This window comes from Echinops telfairi, unplaced genomic scaffold (assembly GCF_000313985.2).
Source record: "Echinops telfairi isolate 266 unplaced genomic scaffold, ASM31398v2 ScPeMD7_11;HRSCAF=52, whole genome shotgun sequence".
Taxonomy (NCBI): Eukaryota; Metazoa; Chordata; class Mammalia; order Afrosoricida; family Tenrecidae; genus Echinops; species Echinops telfairi.
In genome coordinates, this window is record NW_022103908.1 from 41120044 (window position 1) to 41142625 (window position 22582).

General features: G+C 44.9%; 1 protein-coding gene across 2 annotated transcripts in view; it reads right to left on the reverse strand.

Annotated features, from left to right (window-relative positions):
- ZC3H8 (zinc finger CCCH-type containing 8) overlaps positions 1-22582 on the reverse strand; it is a 65690-nt gene that overhangs the window by 17553 nt on the left and 25555 nt on the right. The window contains exon 9 of one of the 2 annotated variants that reach the window (XM_045287084.1): positions 7395-8025. The exons of the other annotated variant lie outside the window; for it this stretch is intronic. The gene's annotated coding sequence lies outside the window, so the exon portion shown is untranslated. Of the gene's footprint in view, positions 1-7394; positions 8026-22582 lie in introns of those variants that run through there. 2 annotated transcript variants of the gene reach the window in all.

Consider the following 22582-nt stretch of genomic DNA (forward strand, 5'->3'; position numbering starts at 1 on the left):
TGAGGCAGTGCTTTTGTTTGAATCTAGGTGCTAAGAATGGTCATTGATATTGATTTGGTCATTATTTCTTGACATTACTGGGTAGAACTAAGAAAATGATAAAACACTACATGAATTTATACTCAATTTATAATTTATACTGAAACTTCCAGTTCAACTCAGGACTGCAGTATTTTTCTATTTAACCTCATTGACCTTATATCTGCTATCATCTCAGAAACCTCATTCTTACATTACCAAAATAATCACAGGTGTTTCTCTCCTAATCCTCAGTATAACAGTGCCACAAAAATGGATTACTGAAAACTATTAAAATTTTTCTTTTACTATTAATTTTGTCCTCATGGTTAGGCCACTAGGGATATGTAATCAAATTACTATCCTATAGTCAGACTAGTACCTCGCTCTGTCATTATGCCCCAAACTAGAATCAAGATTGTGGATTTTTGCTGAAATTTTTATAGATTATTTGGAAATTTTCATCTTATCATTTTGTAAAATCTTTATACAGTCCCGAAGTCAGTCACATAGCCACGCCCATCCAGAAGGCTTGTCTTCTAGCCCAGCTGGATCCCATTTCCTCCTGCTCTAAGTGAACAATTTTTGTTTCCATTTACCTTCGATTTAATAATAATAAAACATAGCATACAAGTTCACACATTCTTGACCTTGGCCTTGTTGTTTCTTTTTGGTTAGCATTCTTTTGTTTTCCCTATCTGGTCAGCAGTGTATTTTTAGAACTGCATAGAATCCCGTCCGTTAGAAACTGCACACAAGGAGAGCACAGTGTTGTTGACTCAGCATCTTGATTGACAGATGGATCATTTCCGGCTCTTTCCTATTAAAAATTTGGCCGCCATATGCATATGTCTTTTCGTGTCTTTGCCTTCGGACCTCTGTGTCGATTTCTCAGATCATTGCCAAATGTTTCTCCACGGAGAGCACACTGCTTTCTACCCGAGACAGCAATGTACGAGAGTCCTACTCCTAAGTCCAAGTAGGCACCCTGACGAGTTCTGCCAGTCAGCCCCTTGGTGGTGCCCCCAGTTCTCTCCTCTGCCCCACCTGTTGGGTCCTCCTTTGAGACACCTGGGTGGAGGGGCTGTCATCGGGGTAGCATCTTAGACTTCGGAGTAGCAGTCAACAGCTGGCAGAAACGGTGGAGGCAAGGCACATGGGTGGCCAGTTCCAGAGCAATGGCATGTTAGCTAGGTTTGAGGGTGATTTTAAAAAAATATTATGTTTTAAAGTGTAGCACCTGTAACACCAGCAAACAAAAGAGGGGAACGATGTGCCTAGAGAAGAAAAGAAGACACCATCCAGCACTGCCACGTGATGGCTTAATGAAGAAGCTGAGCGCTCGTTCCAACAGCAGTGAGTCAGAGAGCTGCACAGGTGGCTTCCCAGCAGCCTCCGTCTCAGCTTTTGCCATGCTCTCCCCGAAGGGCTGGAGAGCTGGGTCTTTCTGTCTTGGGCTTGCCGGTGTGAAAGCTCCAGGTATGTCATAGCTGAACAAATACTACTACATACCATGTTCTAGGCAAGAGAAGACAGTGGACAACAAGATCAACAGAGACCCTGACCCCATGGCCCCCTGGAGACTACATTTTCATAGGGGAGATGAACAGACAGACATGTATACAAGAAAAATACATAATTTGAAAATGGGACCAATGAAAATAAAATCCATGAAAGAGGGTTGTCAGTATATAGCAAATGTGTACATAAACATATAAAGGGGCTTCCAAAAAGTTCATGAAAAAAATTCCATTATCTTTTTATTCAATTTTACATGAACTTTGTGAAGCACCTTCGTATATATGAAAGGGTAAATCTAAAGCATACTGCTTGCTACTAAAATTCACGTTCATACATGCATGGGTCTATTTCAAACAACACTTACTTACACACGTCTGTGCGGTCGGTGGGTGGCTGTTGAGGAACTGCTGTGAGGGCCATGTCTGCCCTCCGGCCTCAGGAGGGAGGAGAATCCAACCCACATCAGCCCCAGGCTGGTTGCTGCATGGCAGAGGTCAGCTATGTGTCCACTCTCCAGCCTGCCTTACCTGCACTTGACACAACCAGCCCTCCCATGGCACTCCGCTTCACTGCTGGCTTCTATAATGTGTTGCAATGGCCACACAGAACTCCCAGACAAGATCAATGGGGGGTTACTCGAGTAGCTGTCAGGTTATAGGACAGTAAGGACACAGTTCTTTTGCTCACAGTGCCTCTTCTCAGTCATGCTGACAGGCATGTTCCTCAACCACATAGTCCCATGGCCTCTGCCTCTGTGGCCCAGGGAGACAGTCTGCTCCTTGGCAACATGGTCCCAGCACTGTCCCTCTGCTCTGTCTCTTGGTCTCAGTGCTGTGGCTTCCAGCACTTCTATATCTTCAGGCGGGGATCTTGCAAACACTCCATCGGTGGCTCTTCTTTCTTGGCCATGGGACTTCTGAAATGACTCGCTTCTCCCCAGCAGAGTGGCAAAACGGACCAATCCCTGATAGTCACAAGTTTCAAACTACCAGTCACTCTGTGGAGAGAGATGGGGTTTTCTACTCCCATAAAGTGTTACAGTCTTAAAAACCCACAGGGACAGTTCTATCCTGTCCTATAGAGTTGCTATGAGTTGGAATCAACTCAGTGGCAGTGAGAGGTACAGACAGATGAGAGACAGGGACAGACAGACCTTATTTGGATACTGGGTAGAAGAGTATGTGTAGAAGAGTCATAGTAACCAATTTCACTTCACCACAGCTGCAGACAAATTCTGTATTACACACATCTTCATTTCATTGGGGGGGGGGGCTTTAAAAATATATGGCTCAATCAAAATAGTGGCTTCAGAGTGGATCTGCTGGGGCAATTAAATTCAAGTCAGAGAGGTCAGAGATTATGGCTGTTTTCTGGATCCCAAAGAAACAATCTTGATAGATTTTACTAGGAGAATCATGAAGACTCTTTAGGAAGACATTTTAAGAAAATGGGAAACTGCCTAAATAAGAAAAAGGCCAGGAAAGTTGTGTGGAGGAATTTTTTCCCCTCCTGACCACGCGCCTGCTCATTCTTCAAGGAGAGCGAGGGCTGTGCTATGACATTTCATTGGAATGAAACTACCAGTCACTCCGTGTAGAGATCACTCTACAGCCCTGATCGCTCCCTCTCTTAATTTCTCTTTGTTCCCCAAATTCAACAGACATGTAAGAGCAACACAGGCTGGATCCCTCAAGGATGTCAAAACTGCTGATTTGATGTGACATTACGTCAAAGAGTGAAAAGATTCTTCTGGGAAGGGCTAGAGATAGGAAAATGCTGCCTTCGGATGGGTATAGACCTACATGGAGGATATGTTGAGAAATCATAGCTTCCCATTTAGACGCTTTGTTTCATAAAGGTTTCTATGATTCTGTAGCAGTTCTTTTTGACTTGCTCCCGTATAGTATCTGAGTTAGTTAATTGTGCCAGCCTGGCCGATAATCACATGTGGTGCTGGTTGAAAGGTGGAGGGATAAATGGGTGGTGAAGCCTCGCCTTTCGAGTTCTCGGGTCTCTTGTTTTGTGATGGTTGCATCGGGTGCAGCTGCCTTAGCAGTTCCCTGCTTCAGCTTGCAAGATTGACTTTCCTACAAGACATCCCCAAGGAGAAGCCGCATGGATCTATCCCGATGCAGCCCTGGGTGCTGGAGCAGCCGTGTGGAGACCCTTGCCAGTGCTGAGATGCTTACACGTTCACAGACTCAGCTTTCCTCCTGCAGTCGGCATCATTGCCTCTGTTTTGTGAGGTGGAGGACTTTGTGGACTGGTGTTGGGTAAATGGGTTAATGTTGGACTTGTGGGCTTGGGCAGCATTGGGTTGGGATGTTTTCGTGATGCACCTTTTCTTTACATAAATCTCTCTTATACATGAGTCGCTGTGGATTTGTTTCTCCAAAGTACCTAGACTAATACAGTATCCGTGTAACTTGGATTATGCAAACTCTGTACTTGTATCTCATGATTATTGGATTCCCTTTCCTAGGCAGCCCTTTGGAATGACGACTCAGAATCTCTCCTCAGCCTCTAGACTCTGGAGCTGTAGAGTTTGTTTGGGATAATGATGCAAAGCAGGCCCTAAAATGACCGTGTTGGGCATGCGGGAAAGATGTTTACAGAGAGAGAATGACGAGACTGAAATGGAAAGAGAGGGTGCAGGAGACCATGAGGAAATGGAGCAACAGAGCCTCGTTTTGTGTTCTGATTGTTATTGCTGGGGAAAGTAGCCTCTGAAAATTGAGCACCATGAAACAGCTTTTTTTGTTTGTTATTACCCATGGAGTCTGTGGATCAGGCATTTGAACAGAACAGGGGTGGAGGGTGTTTTATATGTGCTCCATATTGTCTGTACCTCCATTAGTGGGAGAAGACTGATTGGGGCCCACGCCTATCTGCTGGGTCATTAACTCATATATGTGGCATTTGTGCAGGGAAGGCTGGCGGACTAGGACTGATAGCGAGATCACCTATTCTGAGGGTCTTCCTGTGGCTTAGCCTTCCACCGCACAGCAGCCTCAAATTAGTTGGGCGTTTTACACTGGGGTCCGAGTGCAAGTGCTCCGGGAAACAAGGTGGAAGCTGCATGGCCTTTTGGGGCCTCACCTCGGAACTCACATAGGGTCACTTTCACTAGGCCCTACTGGTCAAAGCAGTGATAAGCAGCCATTCAAAGTCATGGTCCAGTAGATATTAGTCAACTCCTAATTGACTAAGGAGTTAATTAAAGACATGCTTTAACACTTAAGAAAGTCTTGATTATCTACTTCCCCCAAATCAGCCATTAGAAACCCTACGGCAGTGGGTCTCAGCCTTCCTAATACTGCGACCCTTTAATACAGTTCCTCATGTGGTGGTGACTCCAACCATAGTTATTTTCGTTGCTACTTCATCACTGTAATTTTGCTACTGTTATGAATCAGGCGACCCCTGTGAGAGGGTCGTTCGACTCCCAAAAGGGTTACGACCCACAGGTCGAGAACCACTGCCCTAGGGGCAACAATTCTACTCTGTCCCTGGTGGGTTCGCCATGAGTCAGTCAACTCAAGGGTTCCTGGTTTGGGTTTAACTGGTGACCGTTGTCACTCCTGCTTTCCTCCTTAGAGTGCCAGTGTTCTTGAAACCTGGCCTCCTGCCCATGAGATCACTAGGTAGACATGTATCCTTTCTGTCCTTCTTTGCTTGAGCTCTTTTGGGTGTTGTTTTCAAATAAAGGATCCCTGTCCAAGACAGAGGCTATACTCAAGTTGAGAGAAAAGTGCGACTCATATGTCCAAGGGGGAGCCTGTGACCACAGTAAAACTGTGCGCAGTTGCTGCCAGCTCTCCAGGGGCCACCAAGGGGGCCAGGACTTCTTGGAGGAGTTGGGCCTTAAAATAGTTCTTCTTAGAGGAAACCCAACCGGAAGTACAGACCACATCCTGGCATAACCGCTGCCCTAAGGCAGACTCCAACAAAATCCAGCATTGGCAAGGCCACAAAAATATTTACTGGCTTGCAAACAGGACTTAGTGAAAATTGGATTTGGGCTGACTGAATTTTCTGAATCTGACCACTATCTAATGAAAAATGAGAGCTTTATCTCCTGGAAGCGCTTTAGATAGGCTCTTTATGGGAAAATAGACTCTACTGGCTTATTTAGATTCACAATAGCCGCAAAGTATACACCAACTTTTCTTCCTTTTTCAGACTTGGCATGGTGGGCTATGCATTTAGCTGCTCACCAACCTGTTAGCCCCAAGATCAGTGGTTCAAATCCACCAACAACTCCACAGGAGAGAGATGAGGTTGACTCTTCATTTAAAGATTTAGGGTCTCAGAAACAAAAAGGACTGTCGGACTCTATCCCTCTAGGATCGCTTTGAGTCACAATCAACTCAGTGGCAGCAAGTGAAAGGGTCAGAAATATTTCTATAAACAGCTCTACTTGCTAGACACATTTGCCCTTCCAACTTCAAAACAACCCCTCGAACCCATCGTAAAGGAGTCGGTTCCAGCTCACCGTGACCCTGTGGTGGTGCTGACCCCAACATGGAATCCACTGCACTACCGGGGATCCTTTCTTTCAGCCGAAGTTGTCAAATTTTATCGCCCAAAGAATTTGCTCCTCATTCCTCGCCAAGTGCCTGGACATTAAGGTAATTTACTGTACGCCCGCGCTCGTTCAAACCTGATAGGGGGCGGGACTGAAGCTGTTAGAAACCAGAACACTGCCACCTAGCTCCTCTACTCTCTCATGCCAACGCTGGCTTTAAGATGATCTCTGCAGAGTTCCCGGATCCTCTTGTAATTCAACAATTGAAATCGCGGGTTTTCCCATATGGGGATGTGCATGCGGGATCTTAGAATGCAATTTAAATGGCCTAAATCCCTGAGTGATCCAGCCTCTGCCTACTTCTGGACCTGCCCTAGCACCACTCTCACCATGCTGAGCACTCCCAATGCACTGGCCTTCCTTCTGCAGTTTGACTCGGCCAAGTTCATTCCCACCTGAGGGCCTTTGTATGTGCTGCTTCCTCCCTGCAGTGCTGCTCTCCATTTGTGGTGGGCCCAAATGTTCTCTCCTCAGAGGCTTCCAGACTACCTTTGCCAATGCTACGAATCTCTCTAGTTACTCTTGATCACATTACTCTGTCTCAACTAGGTTGGAAAGTACTTTCGTTGTCTGGCTTGGCTTGTTTGTTGGTGTTTTTTTTTCTCTCTCTCTCTTAGCATGGCCATTGTTGACTGTTCGTCTAGTCCTCATTTCCTTGTCTACCTTCCCAATAGATGGTTTTGCTCAGACCTCCTTCCCTCCCCATTGCAGCCTATGTGCCTTGCGAGAGGTAACCGCTTGCCCCTACCCCTAGGTTACCACAGTGCACCATCCTTGTCAATGGTGTGAGACCCAGGCTAGAGGCAATTGTGTGCGGCCTGCCTCAGTGATTGCTACTTCTCTGGGGCTTTTCCTAGGCAATGTGAAAAAAAGAGAGTTTTGGGTTCTTTCAATTTGTATGATTGGAAAGATTCTTCTCTCGTTTTATTTTGTTTAACAGTTTTATTGACCCGTAATTCATATATTATACAATTCAATGTTTAAATATATTTAAGAGCTGTACAGTCATCAGCACACTCAATTTTAGTTTTTTTCCATTCTCATACTCATCATTATTAGCTCCCCATTTCCTCCCAACCTCCCCTGCATGGCCCTAAGAAACTATTAATCCAATAACTGTCTCTCATAGATTTACCTATCCTGGATTTAATGTCAAGAAAATTATGCAAAATAAAAAACCAACATCAAAACAAAACCACAGAAAACCCTCAGTCCAAAAGAAAGCAGAAAAAATAAAAACTAGAACAAATTTAGAATGGGTCAAAAGAGAGAACAAATCATAAGGTGTTCATTTTTAACCTAACTACATCTGCATGAAGCCACTTGCCACTGCCCGGTGTCTGAGAGTAACGCTATTCACATGTCCGGTCCACAGTCAGAGGAAATCGACTGGAGGCTTAAGCCATGTGGGTCCTCTGCAATTGGATTTTGGGCTGTCACTGTCTGTCATCCAAGGCCTTCTGAAAATTGGGTGCTCAGAATTTAAGCTTGAATACAATCCCGTCCTTTTGCCTTGGATTTTATTATTTACAAGGCAAGATTCTTTTTGACTGAATAAAAGGGAATATGTTGTCACGGTTGCTGCCAAAAGCCGTCTTTCGATATGACGAAACAAGCATAAGGAAAGAGCCTATTCGCAAAAATGGCTGAGCCAAGAGGAACAGAGTTGCAGTCGGAGTTGAAATACACCTGTAATTTTTCCTATTTCTTAACTTCCTGTTTGTGAGAAGACACTGTTAAGGGTTCAGCAGGTTTGAGGCAGCCGTCTCTGCAGCCAAAAGCCCCCTCCTGGGTCTTTCCATGAGCAGACAACTCGTCTGACTTGCTTGCTGAGGTAGGTAGATTCCGCATCTGCCCGCCTCACAGTGGGTACACAGTACACAGTACTTGTCTGTTGACTGAAAAATAAAGACTTTTGAATCATGAGAACCAACATGGAAAGTGTTTAAGAGGGGTCATCCATCACTTCCATAAGCAACTTAACTCCCCGCCCCCAGACTTTAGATTGTATTTATTTCTTTAAAATCATTTTTATTGGGGGGCCCTTACAGCTCTTTTAACATTCCATACATCAATTGTACCAAGCATATTTGTACATATGTTGTTGCCATCATCATTTTCTAAACGTTTACTTTGTATTTGATAATCAGATCCAATATTTAAATTTTGTGAGTCTTGGCGCAGTCCATTTTGAAGTTTCCATTTGAATGATCAGTTTTGCCCCAGCAACTTAGCTGCCAGCTGGGCCATTTCCCCTCTAAAATGAGGAGAGTCTGACAAATGAGAGAGATGGATGGCCCTGGGGAAATGGCCTTGCCTACCTGACATTCTCCCCAGGCTGCACTGACAGGGAGAATAGCATGCAGCGATTTCTCAGGTTTGGGGAAGGCCTTGACTTCAAAGGAATTTCTATGGAATCCCTGCTCATTTGTCTTTTCCCTGCCATAATTTTAAGTCACTCTATTGTTGAGAACATGCACCACAAATGATACACCATTTCTCCACGTGCAATTCAGGGGCCTTTATTACAGTCTTTGCGTTGCGCCCCCATCCCCCTCACCCTCCTTTTCTAAGTCGTCCCTCCCTCATTACAATCTACTCACCGCCACCGATGGTTCCCATCTAACCTCTCAAGTTGCTGTTGTTGGTTTGATCCCACATGGATCGTTCTTAAAAGAGCTAAATTAGCGGTTGACATTTTAAAGATAATTCAGGACTTTTCCATCCTCCATGATTGCATGGCAGAGTCAGAGCTGTTCTTTTGTCTCCTGTGTTGTAAAGATGTCTATCACACAGCTTTTGCTAGTTCAGCTTTTTACAGGGTACACTTATTGACAGCAATTACCATCATTGGCTGTGCGATCCTATCCTACCCATTTGTCCTTGGACTCACGTTTGATTTAGATTGTAGATCGCCGTCCCTTCTGTGTGGCTAAGAGGAAGGGGAGCTGTGGGTTTTCCAGGCAGAACCTAACTTTAATGCGTGTGTGGACGGGACCCGCGTGACTCTTCCTTTGCTTTATGACGCCATGTGATGTTTGACAACACAGATTCAGACTGGAGTTAGTGCATGTGAGGAAACAAAGGAAGGCAGCTTCTCTGGCTCTCCTGCAGGGGTGAGAGCCGAATCATCATCTGCTGCAAGAGTATCGCTTGCGAGGCACAAGACTGTGCGTGACAGAGTACACGGGCAGTTGAGGAGGTCAAGTGGGTGAGAAAGAAGGGTAGTTTTGATCCTGCAGATCCAGAGGAGAGAATGGCTTTGATTTTGTTTGTAGTCTTCCAGGCTAATCCAGGATGGGGATTACGAGTCTAAATTCCTTCCTTAACTCTGGAATCAATGAAATATTTCTCACATGTGCTGATTAATCTCTTTATTACTGCTGAAATAAGTAAAGTTGTGCCATTACTAGTTAGCAAGTTAGCCAACTTCTCTTAAAAAAAAAAAAGTTGAAGAATCAGCCTCTTAAATGCCCCAAAGTGACTCCGCATGTATTGACAAAGGCCCCTTACTGAATTCAACAGCAATTCCAACAACAACGTGGCCTTCTTGCTCCATTGCTACTGACAGAAAAGCAGGACTGAGCTGGAATATGGCCCTATGAACAGACTGAAGTGCCTGGTGGGCAGCTGGTGGCTGTTCATGGTCCCCGGATGGGGAAGACCTCTCCGGCAAGGACAGGTGATTGGCCGTCAGCTCACCACCAGCAGCTCATCACCTGGAGTGGAGACTAAGTACAGGCCTGTTCTCCCAAAGCAAGAAGTTAGGATTCTTCTAGGGGGGAAATACCCTGCTCCCCACATACTTTGTAGAGACCACTTTATTAAGCCTTAAACAGGATAAAGATAAGACAAAGACAAATCATCCAGAGAAGGGGAATCCTCAGCATGAAGCCATCTCACTACCATCAAGGCCCAATGGGATGGAGTGAACTGCTCCCTAAGGTTTCAGAGACTATACATCTTTATGGGAGTAGACTGCCTCATCTGTGTCCTGCAGAGCAGCTTGTGGTTTTGAACTGCTGACCCACTATGCCCCAGGGCTCCTGTATGAGGCCGTAGTGGTGTCTGAAGGATTGACAGTCATTCTAGATGATGGAAAGGAGATCATCACAAGAACACGACTGACATCCTATGATGTTCACTGTTACAGGCGGACTGCAGAGCATGGAAAGGACCACGCTTGGGATGTATACACAATGAAGACTTAACAGCCCTTCAAGATTCGTCCTGGGGCCCCTAGTTTTGTGAAAGGTGAAAACTTCTAGGACCTTAACTTACACAGAAAGAATACCTTGCTGGTCCCACCAGCAGTGAAATCAACGACACTCTTGGCAAGAGAGAACCCTAACCCATCACCACTGCTCCCAACAAGGATCAAACAAACTCTTGTGAGAGAGAAAGAGGAAGAGGAAATATAACAACGAGCTATTTAGTAGGCCAGAGTTTAGCATGTGCAAGTTCTCTTGAAATTTATCAATCTATAGCCACACCACACACGCAGAGAGCGGCTAAAACACAATCTTGAGCCAAGAGCTGCGTCTGAGCATCTCATTTCAGCTTCTTACAAGTTTGCCTGCTTCTTGCCCCCCCGGATCATTTAAGAGACCATCAAAGGCAGTGTCTACCTCTGCCTGGAGACAACATTTTTAACAGTTCTCAAATGCCAAACAAAGCAAAACAAAACAAGCAGGAAGACTTTATAAGGGCCTGGGACAGCCACCGCAACACAGTGCTCTGCTTGTTCTCACAATAGGGCATTTCAGTTCAAAGGAGTATTCAATTCCTTTCATCTGTAACAAGAGGAACCCTAGCGGCCAGTGGGTTACACGTTGGGCTGCTAACCACAGGTCAGCAGTTTGAAACTACGAGCTTCTCCAAGAGTGAAAGGTAAGGCTTTCTACGCCAGTAAAAATGTAAAGTCTCAGAAGCCCATCGGGGCAGCTCTCCTCTGTTCTATAAGGCCGCTATGAATGGGAATCAGCTTGGTGGTAGAGAGCTTAGGGCTTGAGCATCTGCGTAACAGGTGTGTTTAAGGTAAAGTCTGGCTCACTTAGTGGGGTTTTCAAGCCGGATCCATGCTCCACGTGAGAGCCCAGCTTTTCACTTTGCTGGTTATTGGCCCAAATCACTCAAAAAGAGGCTAAATATCTATCAGGGCTAAAGATAGAGTTAGGGCTTCCGATGTAAACTGTGAGTGTCCACAACCAGAAGCATTGAAATGTAAGCTCTCACACAGGGTAGAGCAGGGCTTAATCCTTTCAGGGGTGGGGATTGTCGGCCAGTGGGGTGTATAAAACCAAAACCAAACTCATTGCCATCAGGTTGACACCAACTTACGGTGACCCTCTGTGACAGGGTGGAACTTCCCCCTGTGAACTTCTGATTCTGTAGCTATTTGCAGGAGTAAAATATGGGTTTTTCTCCTGAGGAGCGGTTGGTGGTTTCCAACTGTGGACCTTGCAGAGACTGCAGACCAATGTGTAACTGCTACACCACAGGGGCTCCTCCATGTGGTGGATAAGGCCCTCAAAACCACTAATGCCAGCTAACACCGTGACACCAGGCGCCTCGCTAGAGAGAAGCCGTTCCAGCCATCACACTGGGTGAGATGACTAGATGTGTGACCGGTATGTCCCATGAATGATATAACTATCCCAAATGGCTGTTGGCAGAAAAAAGGTTCCCCACCCCTGTTTAGGAGCTTCCTCAATAATCTGTCAATCCCATGAGCTGACTGTCAGAGCCCATAAGGACAGTTATACAGAGAATTGGCCTTAGCAGGTCTTTCATCAAAGTAGTAACTCCATTGTCCACCAGGTATTCTATACTGTTTCAGATTAGCGATCTGAATGGGTTCAGGCAATTATAATGGTTCCCATTTAGCATGTCCAATCAATGCCAATCTAAGGGCAGACTTCCAATTAAACATAACATCCATACCAATAATACATTCAGATAAGGGAGAGGCAACTACTTTGTACAAGATCTGTTTAAAGCTTCCCATTCCGCTCCAACCTTTCACCTTCATCCCATTAACGACTGTATCTCCATATCCCCCAAGTCTAACCTTTAGCCCCTGTAATATCTTACTGGTAGGTTGTGGGATTACAGTGCATTGGGCCCCAGTGTCTAGGAGCCCCAAGGTCTCTTCCCAGCCTCAGGCCATTTTACCCACACATCTGCTGATGGCCTCAGGTTGCCTGCTGGGAGCTGGACCAGACACCCTGGCCCCCTCCCCAATCCGTATCTTCATCAACTACATGAGTCTCTGCTTTATAGTCCGAGGTGGGAATTCCCATCATTAACGATCTCCCAGATTTATAGCATCCCTATAGGACAAGGTAAAACAGCACCTATGGGTTTCCAAGACTGTAACTCTTTATAGAAGTAGCTATCTAAAAGTCTCTTTCCTACTGGGATAAGTTCTTTCCCAATTGCCCCTTCTCATTCCCCTATTAATTATCCTTGTGTCTCGCACGTGTAAGACCCACTCAAGGAAGCCATACCAACAAATCTGACACTACTTCTCAGATGGCTGCTTCATTTCACGGGAGTACAGTCTCCTGGGGTGCCCATGTAGAAGGGGCTCCTGGGATTACCACAGCTGTCCGGACCTGTACGCGGAGCACACTCCTTGGACGAATATCCTGATCGACACAAGCCATTCTAGTTTTTTCCCCTGCTTCCTCTGCAGTGTTCCAGTGAGGGACTAGGGTAGTTTCCCTTCTCAGGGGAAGCACATCTTGCTGCAGATTTTATCCAGTCCACCAGCCTGGGTGAACCTGTTAGGTAGCTAGAGACAGGGGGTTTTCCCTCCCATGCCTGTACAGGCCCCCTAGATGAGGTTGGAAGGAAATCAGGCAAGCATTAGCCACCCATGAAGACCCCCAAACTGGGCATGCTCAAATTGAGGCTCCAAGCCAGGTGGGCAGTACACCTGAGCTGCCCAAACTAGGTCCATGTGGGCTTAATTCAATCAATTAGATCAACCAATACCTAAACCATGCCGCCCCAGCCAGGGGTTTGAAATACCCTGACGGCTGGTCTCTTTTACCACCCTCCTGGTCAGAGGGAGGTGGAGGTCGGAGGCACACATGCGCAGCCGGGGCGGGTCCCTCAGCACCGCTCTGGGACTGCTTGGGACCCACATGTGCCCGCGCTGGGCCTACTCGAGCCCACAGGCTCTCTCTTTCTTCTCACTTACTCTCAGTTCCACACGTGTGGGTGCACAGTTCCACGAGGTGGCTCACATCCACCTGTGAACTTACTCGGGACTTGACACGCTTCCCTGCAAAGCATGTACCCTTTTGAGACCAAAACCTGAAACTTCCCTGTCCTTCATAAAAACCCACTTGATTACAAACGGGCTTCTGCGTGAATTCTTTCATGGTGCGTAGCCAAGAATGGAGGTATTACCCACTTGAGAAACCTCACAAACCTCCCTTGTGTCTAGATCTAAGATTACTATTCGTGACTGTTTCCTAGTAAGCTTGGGCTCTTGCATCAACCCAAGCATCCTCTCCCATTCAGTAGCATTCAAAACCAAAAACACAGCGGCGAAATAAATCATGCGGACCACCCACTTTAGTTGAGGTTCCTCAGGAAGCTGGCCACACTGGTCTACCCCTGGGGGAAACAGAACTGGGAAGAAGAGTGTGTGAGGACCAAGTCTCAACATTCCTACGTTAAGGAGTCTGGGAGGCCACGGCTCCCGTGGAGGAAACCTTCACGTTCGTGGGTCGGAGATGTGTCACACTCACATTCTCCTAAGCCAAAGTTATTGCCCACGATGTGCCCCCATAATAGTGCCAACTCTAAGGTGCCGTTTGCACACGCATGGTCACTCACTATCCCTTTGGAGGTCAACTGCTTGAAGGTTATCTGTCCTCCTACATGAGGCCATAGCCACAGATGCATCCAGTCCAGAACCATAATCCAGCATACAAGGAGCCATGGCGAGCAGGGCCACACGCGTAGACCTTTGCTCATCCTACCCCCTGCATTTGTAGATGCCATTCCATTTGGAAACAGGATTATCATCTTCGTTGTATTAACAAGGTCCTATCAGAGCAGAGGAGGTCTGAAACCACCACTTTTGAGTTAGTTAGGAGCAGAGAAGGCACAGAATCAAGGGAGGAAAACTAGGTGATGATGGATGCTATGTGAAGACCACCAAGGAACTGAGAAACAGACGCTGAAACAGGCAAAGATCTTCCCCCCAGAGCAGAGAAAGAGAGCATTCACCTTGTGGGGTACCAGCCTCCACAACCGAACGGGCCCAAGAGGCGGTGCTGTAATTGAATTAAAGAGACATCAGACGAGATAAAGGATGCAAGTGTTCACCTCCAGGGCCATTATGACCTCAGAAGCCAGATCCTCGCAGAGGAAGTGAATATATTTCCAACTAAGGCTTATATATGCTGTAGGAGTGCACTAGTCCCCCTACTTATAGGTAACCACATGCGTAACAGGAAGGGGTTGTACAATAGACATAAATATATGCGCAGCAGGAAGGCATATATGTAACAAGATAGGCTGGCTTGAGTCAAGGTGGCAGCCTAACCTTGGTCGTCCCTGAGTTGGCGTGACCTTAGGTATCTTTGGGTTCTCCTTCAGGGGAACAACCCATTATCCTTATTAGAAAGGAGTGGACTCTACTTAGGGTGGGACAGACTATAGGGTCTGATTGCTCTAGATGGCTGACAACCTTCAGGCAGATAACCTTTAAGTAGTTGACTTCCAAATGTATAATCAATGTTTGCAAACAGCACCTTAGGTTTGGCATATATCGTGGGAGAATCTGAGAAAAAACTTTTCTGTTTCCCAGAAAACCTAGGCGCACCTTGTGCGCCTTCCCCTCAAGTCAGTGCCTTACATTCTAGCCTCCTGAAAATGTGAGAAAGTAAATTTCTGTTCACTAAAGCCACCCACTTGTGGTTATTTCTGTTATAGCAGGACCAGGAAACGAATACAATAGGCCTTCATGCAGCTCTCGCACCACAGTTTTTTACAGTGACAGTGTTCCTCCTGAGACTCCACAGAACACAGCCTATGGACCCTAGCTAAGTCTTCCCAGCAGAGTGCCTCCCACACCTCCTCTTTGTTACATGTACCCCCCACTCTTCTGTCTTGTCTTTGGGCAGATGGAAGGGCCTGTATATATCAGTTAATAAGTCAAGGTCATTCGCCCCCACCCCACCCCTTTCATTCTCTTTGCTGGTACACATTCAGCTGTAAGGCGCATCCCCGAGAACATACATAACCTTCCAGAACGTCCCTCAGTCCGGAGCAGCAGAGATCTGAGAAAGCTGGGCAGGTTTTCTGAGGGGCTGCTCAGGTCATCTCGCCTGTTTGAGGGGAACATAGACCCCCTTCACAAGTGCACAAGGACAGGCATTCAGCCTGAGAGACAATCAGGAATTCACAGGGACCAAACTTTCCTCGCCATGGACTGAAGTGACTGTTTTATGAGCTGAAATAAGGAGCATTTCTGTTGCTTCCAGGTTTACCCAACTGAATTCAGCTCCCCGAGGAAGTTTCAATTGGCTTGCAGTCTGCAGGCATATGGAAGGGTGAAAGAGCTGTGTGTCAGCAGATAGGGGGCTGAATCACAAATGTGTTCAAGAAGGCCAAGATGAAAGTTCAGGTTACACTATTATGTAACAAATATACCTGCCAAGCAACACATCAGGGCAAATAAATGTGAAATATTTTCGGGTCGGATAGGGCTGGGATACAAAGCTTGTATTTAAGAGTTATGGGAATGGTAAATGGGGCTGTTTCTGTGGAACCCTAAAAAAGGTAGTTTAACATTTTGGAGCAAGGAGTGAAAGTCTGGGATGCTCACGAACTAGGAGCATCCTCCCAACTGTCAAGTGCACTTTATCTAATTGTTTACTGCCTCTTTCCTCAGGGTGCAATTGCAGTCCCTCAGAAGAGCAGTTGCTGGAAGGGGAGGGGGTGGGGGCAGCTGGCAACGAAAGGGCTAGAAGACAGCAGAGCTGCGTCTTTGTGCCAATATAAATACTTAAGAGTGAAGTTACTGTCTTGTGCTGTCAAGTACTATTTCATTGCAGAGTGAATCAGGGTCTCACCTTCTAGAATGGTAAAGTATGGATCACCAAAAATCCACTCCTCTATAAAGGCAATGTGAACATTGGCAAAAACACATATAACAAAATCCACTGATTCAGAATTCTGAAAATTCACCAAAAGAATGCAACGATTCAAGGAGAGTTTATTTAAGAAAACAGCTGAATCTTAGCAAGAAAAGCAAGCCGTGCTACATTTTAACTTGCCCCAATGGCATTTCCCTCTCTCCATGCTGCAACAGCCTTGAAGGTCAAGAGTGGCGCGGTTGGAGTATCTGTGAAAACCAGCACTCCGTGGTCCCTGGAGGAGGCTCCCCAAATGCTCCATCACCCAGCGGTGTCAGTATCTGATCTTACAGTTCTTGTAAAGCTATCCACGGACAACTGACAAAAAGCAATCAGCAGCATTGTTGAACACTGCGACTATCTTAGGCCAGCCAGAGGCTAACAAACTGAAAAGGAAAAACTGGGCCAGGAGATATCTGCAGGGGCCTTTGACAAGCTCCAGCACTTCAGAGGCCATCTGCATATGTGCCCAGCGCAGAGGGCATGCCCGGGAAAGACTGAAGAAGACCTTAGGCTCTTACTTCTAGTTATACTGAGATTCTTCTCAAGGAAGTGAAGTAGAGGGCAGAGAGGTAAACTGCCTGGCAGAATTTTGGAAGTGGGATCTAACAGGGGCCCTGAGCAGAGCTCGGAACACTCATGTTCAAGGAGTTTAAGAGGCTATCTGCTCAGACATAGCCATGGGCAGAGCAGAACTGCCCCACAGGGTTTCCAAGGCTGTGATCTCAACTGAAGCAGACTGCCACGGAGTTCTCCCTTGCAGTGGCCGGTGGGGCTAAACCACCAACGCTTCGGTCAGCAGCAGATTCCTCTAACCAGTGTATCACAAGGGTTCCTCTGTTCCATCAGGAGCTGACCGAAGAGAACCTAGCACAGGCCTCAAGAGCCATACATACATTTAAAAAAACCAGACTTTACAGAATGCACCCCACCCCCCAAGAATCACCCATACAAACAACAGTTTTGACAGCAAACAAAGCACAGCAAACTCGGGGGGATCATCTGACTTCCAACGTTTACAAACACTGCTAAGAAGGTTCCATTTTCGATGGAAAAAATTATGAACGTGCAGAGATAAAAGTGTGGTGCATACACAGAGAGGAAAAAATTAATGAAACTGTTCCCTAAGAAAGCCAAGATTTTGGACTCAATAAACAAAGGCTTTACATGGGAAAAAATATAAATGATCAAGGGTTCATGAGGGAGGGAGAGTGGGGGGTGGGGGAAATGAGCTGATACTAAGGGCTGGAGTAGAAAGAAAACGTTTTGAAGATGGTAACATATGCACAAATGTGCTTGACACATGGATGGATGGATGGATTGTGATAAGAGCTGTACGAGCCCCTAATAAGATTATTTTTAAATAAATACATAAAGACTTTACATCATCAATCTTTATATTCAAAGAAATAAAGGAAATCATTTCTAAATAATCAAAGGAAAGTATAAGAACATTGTCTCACCATATAGAAAATATCAATTAAGGAAAAAAACTACTTCAAAGAACTCCGAATAGAAGGAATGGAATTAAAGTATAATAACTGAAATGAAAATTCACTAAAGAGGTTCAACAGCAGATATGATAAAGGAGAAGAAAATTGGCTAACTTGAATACTTGAATACAGGTTAAGTGAGATCATCCAGTTTAAGGAACAAAAATAAAAAAGTAATAAGAGAAAAATTTAAAAGAGAAAAAGAAAAGAAAATGTGAACAGAGCCTTGTAGCGCCATCATCAAACAAACATACATGTAGATGTATATATACACACATATATATAATAAACCCAGTGCCATCAAGTCAATTCTTACAACTCTATATCTATGAGACTGTAAATATTTATTGGAACAGTCTCATCTTCATCCTGCAGAGCAGCTAATAGGTTTGAACCACTAACCTTGAGGTTAGCACCCCAATGCCTAATTCATAGCACCATCGGGGTCCTAGTATACATAAGATGAATCTCCATGAAGAGGAGAAAGTAATGGTAGATATGATTTTTCAAGAATCAATAAATGACATTTCTCCAAATTTAATACAAACTATTGATATGCACATCTAAGAATCTCCAAGTTCTATGAGCAGTATAAACTCAAATTTCATGCCTGCATACCATCAACTTTTTTTTTTTGTTTACCATCAACTTTTAAAAGCACAAGAGAACAATGAGTCATCTAGCACAAAGGATTCTCAAGAAAGCAACATCAGATTTTCATCAGAAATCATAGGTATGACATATTGGAGTGTTGAAAGACAAGACCCGTAACAAGGGATTCTGTGCTTAGCCTATCTCAAGCTGAAGCCACTGAAGAAAAACACCAGCCTCCCACTGCAATACTGAAGGATTATATGGGCAAAAAGTACTGGTACACTTTCAGCCATTTTAAGAGGTAGCATCTGATCAAAACCAATGTTCCTGGAGGAAGAGGTCCAAGCTGCACTGAAGGCATTCATGAAAAAATAAGGCATAAGGAATTGATGGATGGAGTCATAGTAGCATCGTCTCGACAAGCTGATGAAGCACTGAAAGGACTTGCTAGTCTGTACCAAGAACTTTGGAAAACAACTACCTCATCGACCGACTGGAAGAAATCCACATTGTGCCCACTGCAAAAATGATCATTGATATCATATACATGTAACATTTTGCTGCAAATAATTTTAAAAGAGTTGCAGCAACACATTGAAAGGGAGCTGCCAGAAATTCCAGACAGATCCTGGAGAGGATCAGGAATGAGAGATACCACTGCTGATGTCTGATGGATCTTGGCTGAAAGCAGAAAATAGCAGAAAGATACTTACTTGTGTTTTATTGAGTGTGCAAAGATATTTGACTGTTTGTATTATAACAAACAATGGATAACATGGCAAAGACTGAATTCCAGGAGACTTCAATGTGCTCATGATGAGCCTGGGCATATACCAAAAAAGACGTCATTTGAATGTTTTAAAACCAGGAAGGGTGTGTGTCAGGGTTGTGTCCTTTCACTACATTTATTCAATTTGTATGCTGAACCAATGATTGGAAAAGCTGCACTATATGAGGAAGTACATGGCTTCAGGATTGGAGGAAGGTGAGGAGGATGCAAAACCAAGCAGGGACGCACTCTGTTGTCCATAGGGTTGTTAGTGAGTCAAAGCCAACTTGGGAGCACCTAACAACAACACACACCTACTACCCCGAACAGACCTGGAATATTCCATCCAACAACTACAGTGCACATTATTTTACCGAATAGGAGTTACTCTCCAAGACACACCATATGTTAGGTCATAAAACAAGTCGAAATAAAAAAATTTTAAAGACTGAAACCATACAAAATATGTTCTCAAACCACAATGGAGTGAAGTTAGAAATGGCTAACAGAGGGGAAATGTGAAATTCACAAATGCAGTGTATGTCAGGCCTCTGCTCCATGACATTCTGTCAGCGGTGTCCAGCTCTGCTCTGTGGGCCAGTCTGCCCACCACCCCAGTCGTCTTCATAGGCCTCTATAGCAAACAACTGTTCACCACTGCTCTCTGTCAGTCTTGTGAGCCTGATCCTTGCAGCAGTACCACTGTTTTTGTGTCCCTGGGCTTATTGTGCTTGCTACTCTTTCTCTTGGCCTTTCGGTGTTAATGGCTCAGTGAACATTACACCCTTGACTCCACTCAAACTTTTGCTTTAAAACTATACGCTTGGTAACAAGATACAATAGGTAGCACATAGTAAGCGGAGAAAAAATTGAAGTTGTCAAGGATTTTCTCTCACTTACATCCACAAACAATGCTCATGGAAGCAGCAGTCAAGGGATGAAATGGCAAATTGAATTGGGTCAATCTTCACAAGGTCTCTTTAAGATGTTGAAGGTCAAGTATGTCACCTTGAGATCTGTCTTGGAAGAAGTACAGCTGGAATGCTCCTTAGAGGCAAGAATGACAAGACTCAGTCTCCATTTCACATACTTTGGACATGTTATCAGGAGAGAACAGTCCCTGGAAAAGGCCATCATGCTTTGGAGAGAGCAACAAAGAGGAAGAACCTTGACAAGATGGATTGACACAGTGGCTACAACAATGGGCTCAAACATAAAGATTATAAAGATGACACAGACCAGATGGTGTGTTGTACACAGGATTGTCAAGTTGGAATCAAATCAATAGCCCCTGCCAACAACATGCTAGTCATGCTGGTCATATAACATATAAATACATGTAACACTTTCCCCTTAAACGTTCTTACCTGTATTCTCCCTGGTCTTTAATTTTGAACTGATTTTAATTTTATTATATGAGTAGTTGGTTAGAGCTGCATCAAGCATCACTGATGAAAAGAAAACGTGGTATGCCCAAGAGAACTAGACTATGTGGAATCTTAAGAACCAGGCAGACAAGTGGATCTTGATTCAGGGTACCACACAGTGAAGGCATGGCTTTAATTGAGGAAAACAGGGTGCACTGTGGAAGCGAAGATGGAGAATGGAGTCAGGCCAAAGTGCTGCAGGAAGGTGCTGCAGTAACCCAGGTAATGAGAGGCACATGGTCTAATGGCTTCTTGGGTGCGCAGAGCACTCCGAATCTCTCTGCCTCCACTTGGTTTAATATACCAAGAGATTTCACCATCACAGGTGTGCTTGCCTCGTCAAACTAATTATGAAATAAGAGCTTTCTTTACTTCCCTAGTTGATTTCTAGTTCCTCAAATTTCTGCTAGGTCTTTTACTGGTAAAATGAGTACTGCTTCTTGAAATAGAAGAATTATTCTTACACATAAACTTTATGCATTATGAAAATGTATACTTCAAAGGTATTAAAATATACATGAATTAATTGGGAATTGAACTAACGCTTCATATAATGAACTGAATTGTCATATAAGATTAAATACAGATTTTTTTACAAGGCTCAATTAAAAAAAATATCCTATGTATTCCCTTTCTACACAATCATCACATTATCCACTTCAGGTTAATATAAGGCTTACATATATGCTATCAAATAGCTTAGCGGTGTACAGTGAGCTATACTACATTCATGTGGCCGCTCCAGCCTGTCCCTTCTGTGACATAGATTCCATGCACCCATGGCTTTAGTTCCATTTTGGAGGCCATTATCTGCTAACAGGAATGGGATGAGATTAAGATCTGACCTTAGTAGAGGGTGAGAATCATAGGGCACTCTTTAATCGTTACCATCTTGGTTACTGTTACTTGCAGTAGGTGTAAGGAATTATATGCTACAGCTGAGAAAACTTGTTTCTGGAGTAGCCTGGCTGATTAAGAGGCCCATGTCTACTGGAAGCACCCTGCCAGAAGCTGCAGGTCATATGTGCATAAATAAGATAGTACGGGGTGGAAAATAGATGATTATATTTGGGTGAAATTTGGTTGCACCATGTTTTAACTCCCACCAAATGACTGTCCCTACATGGATCTGTTCAAAAGGTAGGATTCAGTTGTAATTGTGAACAGGATTCTCTGCAATGCTACCCTGCTGTGTAAAATGAGCCCACTGAGAAGCAGGGCGTAGGGTGTGACCTTTTCCCTGGCAAGACCCAGGAGTGCAGCGTGTCCTCTGGCCCCTGCATCTGCTCATTCCTGACCTTTGCATTTTGTACTGAACAGCACTCACCACCACGTGAGGCATTTTCTCAAACTTCCCTGAGTTCTGTGGGACACTAGAGTGATTCACAGAACCCAGAAACGTGAAAGAATATACTCATGGGAGGCCTAAGGGGAAATGGATCTTGTTAAGAACTGACCTTGTGTGCTCACCTCCCTGATACGATCGCTGAAGACAAAGCGGGTGAATAAGCAAATGTGGTGAAGAAAGCTGATGGTGCCTGGCTATCAAAAGATATAGCGTCTGGGGTCTTACAGGCTTGAAGGTAAACAAGCAGCCAGGTAGCTCAGAAGCAACAAAGCCCACATGGAAGCACAGCAGCCTGTGTGATCATGAGGTGTCGAAGGGATCAGGTATAACGCATCACCAGAACAAAAAAATCGTATCATAGTGAAGGGGTGGGGGTGCGGAGTGGTCGCCCAAAGCCCATTTGTAGGTCACTGGACATCCCCTTACAGAAGGGTCTCAGGGAGGAGATGAGCCACTCAGGGTGCGATGTAGCAACAATGAAACACACAACTTTTCTCTAGTTCCTAAATTAAGGCAACCAGACGTCCCGCTTTTGGCAGGACAGACCCAATTTTTGGCATTTTTAAAAAGTCCCGATTTTTGGAAAGAATTTACGACAAGCTAGGGAACGTTCTATTTGGTCCATATAGACCAAATTTTTAATCAAGAACCGCCCCCCCTCCCC